Raw genomic sequence first — 10,885 nt, 5'->3', positions numbered from 1 at the left:
AAAGAGTTGTGTTTGCTTTGTTTTTGTATTTTTTATTAGATTTAAAATTTTCTTTTGAATGCATTTTGAGATTGTTTTGGCTTGTTGCTTTTTTTTAATATAGATTAAACATCTTTGTGATGAAGAGTTTATCATATTAATCCCATTGTCAAAAATATATAGTATTTCTCTGGCTGTTTTTAAGTTCTCTTCTTATAAATAAATATTTCACTTTGATCTTTATATTTATCCACTTGAAATTCTTGTATTTCTTTTTTTTTTTTTTTGGTGGTTTATATTTTTAGCAAATGTGAGTAATATCTCAACCATTAACTACTTCTACAAATACTTTGTGTATCTCTCAATTTTCTGGGAATTGTAATTGTTAAATATGCTTAAACCACTTGCTATTTGCTGAGTCCAGCATCTCTAGATTTTTTTTTTTTGTCTTTCTTATTACTGAATTTTCTTCTTGTTATGGATATAAACTTCTTTCTTCCTTACATTTTTGCTAAGTGTAATAAAATTTTGAATTTTATGCTTTTTGGTGCTGGATCTTGAATATTACTATGTTGATTGCTTGATTTTGTTCTTTCTTTTAAAAAAGACAGCTTTCTTCTGGTATGCACTTGAAGAGTTTATTTAGGGTCAATGAATGATGCTGTGGCTTGCTTGTGAGCTTTATTATGATGCCTTCAGAGAAGGCTTCTCTCTGGAACTGATCTGATACTAAACTGAACTGAGGGGTGACTCAGCTGAGAAAGCTACCAGATTCCAAGAATATGGCAAGCTTCTCACTTCTGGTGGAGCAAAGATGGCCTTCCCAGGGTCCTAAGAACTCCAGGAATGTGTTTGTCTTACCCCCCGTGGTGGTTCTTTTCCAGTTGTGAGTAATTTTACTCCATGCAGGCACAGCTCAGTAGTCACCTTAGGAATCCAGGGGAATTCTGTTGTAGATCTCCATAATTTCCCAGTCTGTGACATCTGTTTATGTCTGTTAGTCAGCTCTCGCCCTTCTCCCCACGTTAGCCTTCCCAGACTTTGATATATGGCTGTTAAATCCTGCCAATCGTGCTGTTCTCGGTAAAATTTCTCCTCACTGCGCTGCAGGCTGGAAACTGCCTGCAGCAAGTAGGCTGGTGCAGTAAAGGGCATAGTAGGGTCTTTTTCTCCTTCAAGATTAGTCTTGAACTAAAACGCTTGGTTCATATACTTTTTTTGCATATCTAAATGTTTATAAAAACAGGATAATTCTGGTAGTCAATTATTTTTCCCATGGACAATGATGCTTCCATCATTAAAGCTTGCTTTTTTTTTTATTTTGGTTCTTTGGTTTTTGCCTAGTTGCCTTATTTCTCATATCCAGAAAGTTAATCAAAGTCAGTCTTGTTGAAGATCAGTATATCAATATTTTTATCTTAAATCCAGAGTGTTGTTGGCATCTATAAATTCAAGTGCCATTGTACTTTTTCTGAGTTTTCAAGTAGTGTTTTTGTTATAAATGCTTTCTCCTATTTTTCAAAACACCAAGGAGGCAGAAGTTATGATGTTTATGGTTATCTTTCCAAATTTACCAACATCTTACTAAGGATTTTTATCACTCTGTCTTTTTGGTTGCAGTTTGTTTGGTTACTTCTAATTAGTTGTCACTTTCTGGGGTGTAGTCTTTTTTGCTGTTATGGTTTCTTTTTTTGTTTTGTTTTGGGTTTTTTTTTTGAGACAGGGTCTCACCATACAGTTGACTGACCTAGAACTCACTATGTAGCCGAGGCTGGTCTTGAACTCACAGCGATCCTCCTGCATCAGCCTCCAGAGTGCTGGGATTATAGGTGTGGGCCACCACACCCGGCTTGTTATGGTTTCTGTGACTTTCTTTTTTATGTTTTTAATTAATCCCTTCAGTTTTTGTCTTATGATCAGCCCGTTTGCTTATTTGCTTCAATTTACTTTCTGATTATTTGTTAATTCTGTGTGAGTGTGTGCGTGTGTGCGTGTGTGTGTGTGTGTGTGTTTGCATATGCGCACATTCTGAGGATGAAACTCATGGCCTCAGAAATACGGGTAAATTCTCCACCATGAGCTATGCACACAAGCATCTTGACAATACTGATAGGTTCAGCAACTTTATTTTGATTTTACTGTCCTTCTCCTTCTCCACTGACATCTTCTTTTCCTTCATTCTCCTCCTTCTCTGTCTTCTTAAACTTCATCTTCTCCTCCCTCGTTTTCCTTCTCCTACTCCTATTGCTCCTTTTCTTTTGTCTTCTTCCCTCTATTCCTTCCTCCTCCTCCTCTTATTCCTTTCTTCTTCCTCCTCTCCTTCTCCTCCTGCTCCTTCTTCTCTCCTTCCTCTTTTTCTTCTTCTTTTACTGTTCTCTTTCTTCATCATTTTTTTTTCCTTTTGAGAAAAGAAAATGTAATTCTTTTCTCACTATTCTCCTTGGGGTAGGTCCAGGTCTCAGTTTATGTGGGCAGCATGGGGAGGGGTGATATAGTGTCACAGTCTGCGTAAGTATTCGTTGTAGATTTCTGTCACAGAATGCTCTTACTTTGAATATTTACTCTTTGTTCTCATCATAGGCTTATTTCCTGTGAGTACTCACCTGTTCAGAGAAAATGTGATTGAGGTTGAGAATAATGGGGCTATACAACCTCTGTATGGTCACCCTCAGTTTGATGCATTTCCTCTTCCTTTAATGTTTCTTCACCTCTGTGAGATTCTGCTGCTTTGCTGCTTGAAGTAAATGAAATAAATAGAGTACTTCAGGTAGAATTCTCCCTCAAGTTCCAATTCCTTCCATTTTGTGTTTAGACAGCACTGAGTTACTCTCTGGTAGCTTTCTTAACTTTCCTTGGTTGCACTGTTCCATGAGTTCTTAGCTTAAAGAAAAAAAAAAAGTTGTGCCCTTCCCAGAAGAGTGACAATGGCATGTATAATTGTCTTGAAATTTGACTGCATATACATGCAAAGGTACCCTTACTCATTGTTTTATTTAAGATACAACAGTATTTGGCAGGTATGTATCGCATTTGTGGCTTGAGATTATAGTCATTTTTCTGACAGAATTTAAGGTCTCTATTTTGCTTATTTTATTTTGATTTATAATGAGTTTTGAAAGAAGAGCAAGAACTGACATGTATTTTTGGATGCTCCTTGTAAGACTGAATAATAATTTTCAGTGTGTACTAATCTTTCTGTATGCTCCCTTCCCTATTGCTTGAATATGTGGCAACTTAGTAAAAATGTTCTGAATACCAGTAAGTTAAAAATCATTTGGTGACATTTCTGCTCTTCTAATTGCATTGTCCTGTCACAACTGCCTAACAGTGAAGTAAATCGGTGATTATGTGCTTCTTAAAATAAGTGGTCTAAAATGTTAGCTAGGAAAAGGGCGGAGGGAGTGCTGTGGCCAGAGAGGAACTAGGGAGGAGGACGGGAAAGAAGGGAGAGAAAAGCAAAACAGAATGAGAAAAGAAGGAAAAAGTGGAAACAAAGCTTTGGAAACAAGGAGGGGCAGACGGGTTGAAAGGAGGGGAGGGAAATGGGAAAGAAAAAAGAATCAAGACTTAGTATGTATAGGCACAAACTTCCTCTGATGCATGTAATCATTATGTATACCTAAAATGAGCCAATAAACTTAATTAATTTAAAAAACAAACAACAACAAAGAAAATGTCACATTTTCTTAGCCTTAAATTTTTTGCTATTGTAAGTAGCTAAATATTTTTAAATCTTTGAGGTTTTCAGTTTTCTTTAAAAGAAAACAAATGTTTTTGGCTTTGGCAAAGCAAACATGTATTTTATTCAGTAACTTTTCCCCTTCATTTTGAGATTAATCTGACTTCCTGATATACATTCCTTTACTGTGCACAAGGCATTAAAATAGAATTTTTTTCCAAAGCTTTCATGTTGAAACCTTTTACATTTGTGCATGCTTGTATGTATGCATTGTTTTATCTCCCTAGAAATATAATCACCTTAGCTTGAGATGCCACAATAAAGCGCAACAAGCTTGTGGCTTATAAATAACAGAAACATATTTCTAACCCTTCTGGAAGCTGGACATCTGAGATTAGGTTTCCATCATGGTCAAGTTCCAATGAGAAACTTCCTCTGACTTGCCAGCTGTCATATCTTCGAATCTTCAGAAAACAGAAAATAGAACAAGAAAGTCCTGTGGGGTCCAATAGGATTCTTCACCTTATTATGAAGAGATGAGGGCACTAATCCCATTAGTGTGGGCTCTGCCATTAAATCCCATGTATGTAGCATCACAACCTAATTATCTCCCAAAGGCTCCCCTTCCTAACACCACCATATTGAGATTAGGATTTCAACATACAGGTGTTTGGAGAATACAAACATTCAGCCTATTGAAATAGTTAAGGAAGAAGAGTCAAAAAACAAAATAAAAACATGTTCTGTACATTGTAATTTATGTAAGTGTCATTTTGCACAATAAGCATCATAAATAAAGCACAGTATGGTATTGATTCATCCACTTTGTGATATTTGAGGTGGTATGGCTTGTATCCCTCCAACGTTCTGGGATTTTCAGAGGTGGCTGAATCTAGGGAGTGTGGTCCTGGGATTAAAGATGGGGCGCAGTGACTAAATGTGTGATGTGGGGCTTAAGGATGTGATAATGGGATTCAGTGCATGATTCTGAGATAAAGGGCAACCACCTTGGTGTGGGTGGCACCACCCAAAATGTGGGTAGCCTGGAAGGGATAAAAGGGAGAGGCAGCTGCTACTTCTGCTGCTGCTGTCCTTGCTTTATGCTCGTTGCCTTTTGCCTGCTCTGCCATGCCATAGACTATTTCTCCTCCACAACAACCCTCTGCCACGCCACCCTGTCTTGGAGCCAGCCGGTGATAGACTGAAACTTCTACAAACTATGAGCTGAAACAAACCTTTCTTCCTTTCATTTTGGGTGCTGGGTATTTTGTCTCAGCAATGAGCAAAGTAACCTAGAAAGTATTTGAAAAAAGATCTGGAAAGGACATATTATGTGTAATGAGGAAGAAGACTGGAACTTTCATTAACGTAAAAAAAAAAAAAAACATGACAGAATACTGCAGCTGAACAAAGGAAAATGAAGGGAAAAATGAAAAGTACAAAGAGGGAGAAGATTGACAGATTGATAGACCAGAATTCAAATATGTGACTGATTTTCTTAAAAACTTCTAAGTAAATGTTTAAATGTGACAATACTAAGATAAAGATTAAAACTATGATGACAAAGACAGTTTTTAAATTGATACCCCTTCTAATGGTGCATTTTGTTTGATCCTGTTAGAAATATGGTTAATTAATTAGTTGAACAGAGGGTCAAAAAATCTTTGCTAAACTCTTGCAATAATCTTTGAAATGTTAAAATGGTATGGGGGGATATACAGGAAATAGACCGAAGAGTTTACAAACAAGTTGAGACAAAGGGGAAAATATGAAATGTTGTTCTAGGATAGAAGATTACTGTCACTGTTGAAGGTCTAAGAAAAAACAAAGAACGTTTTTGTAATAAAGCCACATTTCAGAAAATCGTTGGGCTAAGACCAGAACTTAAAAGTTGGGTAATATAAATTACACATAAGAGAAAACATCAGTCACCACTACCCCACAAGAAGGGAAGGAAAATCAAACGTAAAATTATCTTTGTCTCATAATCATCTTACAGTTGTCCTTTAGCTCCTTCTAAGGTAATGTGAGATTGCATAGAATATTATACTTCAGTAGCACTTCATCAAAATTTCATTTTCAGTAATCCAGTCTTTTTTAATTTTTTAACAAAAAAATCATTCACTGTACTGAGAAAACCAGAAAACATGCTCTAATATGACATTAGGTCTTGTTCTCATTTATTTTTAAAACTTCATTTTTCTTTGGAAAGTTTCACTGTCATGTTGTGACAATATATTAGGTATTTAAAATTTGCATTGAATTACATCTAATGTTTATTAGAAGCCAGTGAATCCCATGACATTGCTTAATTTCTAATCTGAATTTGAGAAGCTCAATAAGGTTTTGTACAACTTTGTTTCACTTAATAATAATTTGATTATTTAGAAGATGTGAAAAGTTCACTTATAGTATAATTTTAGCACACTGTATGATGCTGTCAAAGAAAGCTGACACATGTATCTAATTTTTCCTTTTAGACTGTACATTTCTGTATTTGTATATCACTGGTTAGATGCCCCCTTATACAGATTTATTTCTTTGATTTGGTGATTTTGATGCACTAAGAACAGAAAATCAGATAAAACAAATTGCTAATTATAAATATCAAGATAGATAAAAGACATACAGTTGACAGGTAGAACAAACTTTAAAACCCGCACTCCTCTCCCTATTTCCTCACCTAAAAATTATTGTATTTTTATTGATGGAATGATTGTATTTGTCTCTTAGTGGTGTCTCTATTTAACAATTTCATGAAATTGAAATGCAGCTGTTTTGCTCTAGAATTTGTTTCTAGCACTATTCTCTATAAGACAAACCATTACTCTAGGTCCATCTTATACTCAAGGAAATATAGTTACTCTAAGATAAATTCAGATAAGCATGAATGCATGAATCCAATAATGCATAAATCCATAACATATGAAACCAAGGTCAGCCACCAACAGTAGTGCTTCTCTAATTTTCTTCTCTAGCAGATGCTAAAACAAAACATTTCTATTTCTGTATGTATGCCAGGCATAAGTATATCCACATGTGTTCAGAACAGGTATGGACAAAAGTTCTATGTACACCATAATAGTTACTGTTGAATTCAAATCAAATTAAACATTAGATGCTTCACAGAATAAGTTGTAAGTAAAAAGTTGAAATTTTTTATAGACTGAGAAGATAGCTCAAATGACTGAAAATTCTTTTTCACCTAAGTTATAAAAATGTTTAGCATTTTTTTAATTGTCTGAGGGTCCCCGTACCACGAGTATTCTTTAGGAGTCTTATCTTCAAAACACTGGAGAATTTCTGTATGGGTCTCAACACTTGTGACCAAACCCAAAACCACTAGCTATCATTGGAATGAAAAGAATCCATTCTGTATAAGAAGCAGCATTAACAACAAAGAAACTTCTGGATGAGATCAGATGCTAATTTGTAAAGAGTATCTTGTCATCTGCGCAGCCTTATTTCCTAGTCTCTAGTTTCTATACATTTGTAGGACAATTTTGAATATCTATTCTTAATATAATTAAGGTAAGTATCAGGAAATTATATGGAAAGAAATAATTTGACACTCAAACTTTTTTGGTGGTGATGAGAACTGAAAAATTCGAGTTTTTTTTCCCACTTTGGTCTGTTTTTCGCAGAGTGAGAGTCCAAATACAGGGCCTCTCACACACAAGGCATGTGCTCTGTCATTATCTAAGTCGCCAGACCATATTTGAGTATTTTAAAAGTCATTTTCATAGCCTATTCCCAAAGACTAAACATTGAGGTAAACTAAAATGTCTTTTGTTGTTAAACAGTGCTTACAAAGGGGATTACAAGATCTTGGTTGCAATGATTAAGAGAAACTTAACATCAAGTACTTAATCATTATCCAAAAATTGCAAGGGGTGTTTCATCAGGTCAATTAGTAACACAAATGTATAATTTCCTATGTGAAAATTAAAGTAGAGGAGAAATAAGATTGGATTAAGCTTTAGTAATGATAGAAAGTAAGTGGCCTGTTTAAATGTACTTTAGAATTCTATGTATTTAAAATCAATGTACCCTAAAGCAAAAAATAAAATAAAATGAAGTTATCGTATTTGAGTGTTAGTGTCTAAACGAGCCATCATTTCTTATTCTAGCAAAACATTTTACCATAATGTATCTTGATGGTTATAATGGGAAGAAGGAACCCAGGAAATTCCAAGGTCTGCCTCGTGGATGTCATCAGAGCTTTGTGCGAAACAAAAATTTCTTAGCACCAAAACCCCAAAACACATGGTCTCTTGTGTTAGTTCCATTTAATCTGATGATTAATTGCTTTTTGTCATTGCTGGGGATTGAATATAGACCTCATTCATGTTAGGCAAATGCTCCACAACTCAGCCCCACCCCTAGCTCCTCTTAGAGATTTTTGAAAGAAATTTGTGACCTTCAAATTGCTTGTATTTAAGCCAAATCATAGGAAAGTTGGTGAGGATCCAAAAACATTATGTATGTGCAGAAATAAAGCTTTCTAGTTCTAAAGTCAGGATATATAGTTCAAACCTTGGTACTTTTTTTTTCTAGTGATTAGCTCTGTATTTACAAACCTTTCCTGCCTCTATGGTCTCATCTGTAAATCAACACAATAATAGTAATACAATTCAGGGCTAACTCAGCAAATGGTCTAATTTTGCTTATACTTGAGTGTGGCACAAAATACACACATACTAAGCATTTTTTTTCTTTCTATTGAGTTTATTGGTACATTTTAGGTGTACAGTACAGTTATATTCATTATTGGGCTCTTGTACCTTTACATGACAGGTCTTGGTTCTCATTTTTTCCCCTTGTCCCTGTCCGCCCTTCACCCCCTCCTCCCCTCCCCATTTACTTTATATCTATTTTTTCATTTTCTCATTTTTTTCTTTTCCCTTATTCCCTTTCCGCTACACTTCCCACTTTCCCTACACCTTTAGCCCTTTTCTTCCTATTTCACATTGTTAATTATCCCATTAGGATTTTGTGTACTATTATAGTTTTTCACACCAGAGAAACTATTCCGTCTAAGATTTTTTTTATAATAAGCACTTTGATATTACCTTATTTTATTTTGTGTGATAAGACAACAAATTGGTAGTTTAATTTTGAATAAGGAGCATTAATAGTAATAGAAATTTAAAATAAATTTATTAGAGAAGCTTACTAAGAATAAGAAGCTTCAACTTATTTGTTTGCTCCTTAGCTGAATTTAATACATATGCATATGTATATCTGTAAAACATTTTGTGGCATGTTTGTGGAAGGGTGCCTACCCACTACAATGATATATATTACATGGTAAAAACTAGGGATAGAATATATTCTAAAATTCAATATAAAATTAGAAATCAAGCTTTTATTATTGAGATTTTTATTACTTTATTTTAAGAAAGAAAAAGAAGACAATCAAAAAAATTAAAGTAATAGCAAAATTCCAGGGCTTCTTTCTTTTTTTTTTTTACCTTTCTTCAGAATTACAATTTTTGATCTGATGAAAGGAGATGGAGTGCCTTGAGTTGCACAGCATAGTGTCTGGAATCGGACACTTGCTTGATAATGTCAGCTTCATTTCTGGATCTTAACTTGCTAGGATTTAGGACTAAGACTAGTAGCATTTTGGCACCAGTAGGATAATGTCCTTTCATCTGTTGTACAGTAGAAAACCCCTTAGGTGATAGCTTTAGTTTACCTAGTACTGAACTTCTATGTAACAAAATGAATTACTTTGCATGGGTCTGCTGTGTGGATCCCCACTGGTTCTGTGAGAAGTGGCAGAAAATAATGGTTAAGAGAAAGAATTTAAGGACCAAACCATCTGGGTTCCTCAGGTTGTACCACTTATTATCTATGAGAAATTAGGCCAGTTTTATCTCTCTGAAATAGTGATGATCAAAGTGTCAATGTCTAAACTCACAATACAGTTCCTAGGATTCAAATATGCTATTATTAGTGTTTGCCAGTATTACTCTTAATATTATAAATTACTGCATGAATACATTCATCACAATGCAAAGAGGCAATTATTATTCTAGCTCAATTAAAAAATTATCACAGCTACAAATGTTAACTAGGACACAAATGTTTATGGATTTTTTTTCTCTGCTCTTTCTTTATATTTTCTTTGTTGTTTATCCTATTTGTTTCCCTTTACTCAGGGGTTTTGGTACTGGAGAGTGACTCTTGGAGGCTGGTCAGAGTTCGTGCCACAGACATTGGATTTTAATCAGATGACTGCTTTTCTTAAATAAATCAAATTCTTAGCTGTGGTTGATAAAAGGCTTCTGTCCATTGGCAAATGATGTAGCCACAGTTCTCTTACTGAAGTTTGAGAGAAAATGGTGATTACTAGTGTTTGTGCCCAAATTTTGTTCATGGTTGCCCACTGAATTTGTTTAGATACCAGGAAATTAGGGCCTGAATGATTCACATTAGGATAAAAGAGTTAAACCCTAAGGACCATTCAGTAAAGACTTTGCTATAAAATGATATTGGGGAAAAAATGCCTTTAACCAAGTTAGTGAATTAGCTTAGTCATGAAGATTTCCAGTGAGTTTTCTGACCTTAAAATATAACTGCAGTGCCAAAAAAAAAAAAATCACCCTAACATGAGAAATAGAAGCAAGTCTTTATTTTAATGACAGTCTTTTACTGCTAACTTAGTCTTCCAACTCAATCCCTCTATTTCCAGTCTCTAAACATTATAGATGCTTGTCTTGGATAATGGAAGAAGCTCCTTTAATATTATTATCAGAAGCAAGTTGTGACACATCAGTCATCCCAGTTCAAATGCTTGATTTATTTTTTCTACCATTGATGTATAATAGCCACAGCAATGTACACATGGTGATTAATTCCACCAATTGACTTCCACTTCTGATGGCAAATTCTTCCTTCTGTTCCCTGTTATTATCTAGCAAAGTAACTACTGTCATGTTTGAAATTAATTGAGAAGTCAATACCTTTTAGCCCATGGAAAGCATATGAAATCTTTCATACAGGTTCATGAACGAAAAAATGGTAACCTCACTTAACCTAGTTATTAGTGTCTGCTTTGTAGTACTGGGCAGGGCATCAAGACTGCTGTGCCCTCTGACATGGAAGCAGGGGAACGTATGCTGAAGCTCCTCATCCTATGTGGTTGTCACTTACATCTTAGGGCAGCTGTTTCCTTCCTCCAGAGGTAGATGATTTTTTTTTTCAGCTTTAATTGAGTTT

Source organism: Fukomys damarensis, unplaced genomic scaffold (genome assembly GCF_012274545.1).
Source record: "Fukomys damarensis isolate Sample0158 unplaced genomic scaffold, DMR_v1.0_HiC HiC_scaffold_24, whole genome shotgun sequence".
Taxonomy (NCBI): Eukaryota; Metazoa; Chordata; class Mammalia; order Rodentia; family Bathyergidae; genus Fukomys; species Fukomys damarensis.
The sequence above is the reverse complement of the archived record's forward strand: the minus strand, read 5'-3'. Positions refer to the sequence as shown.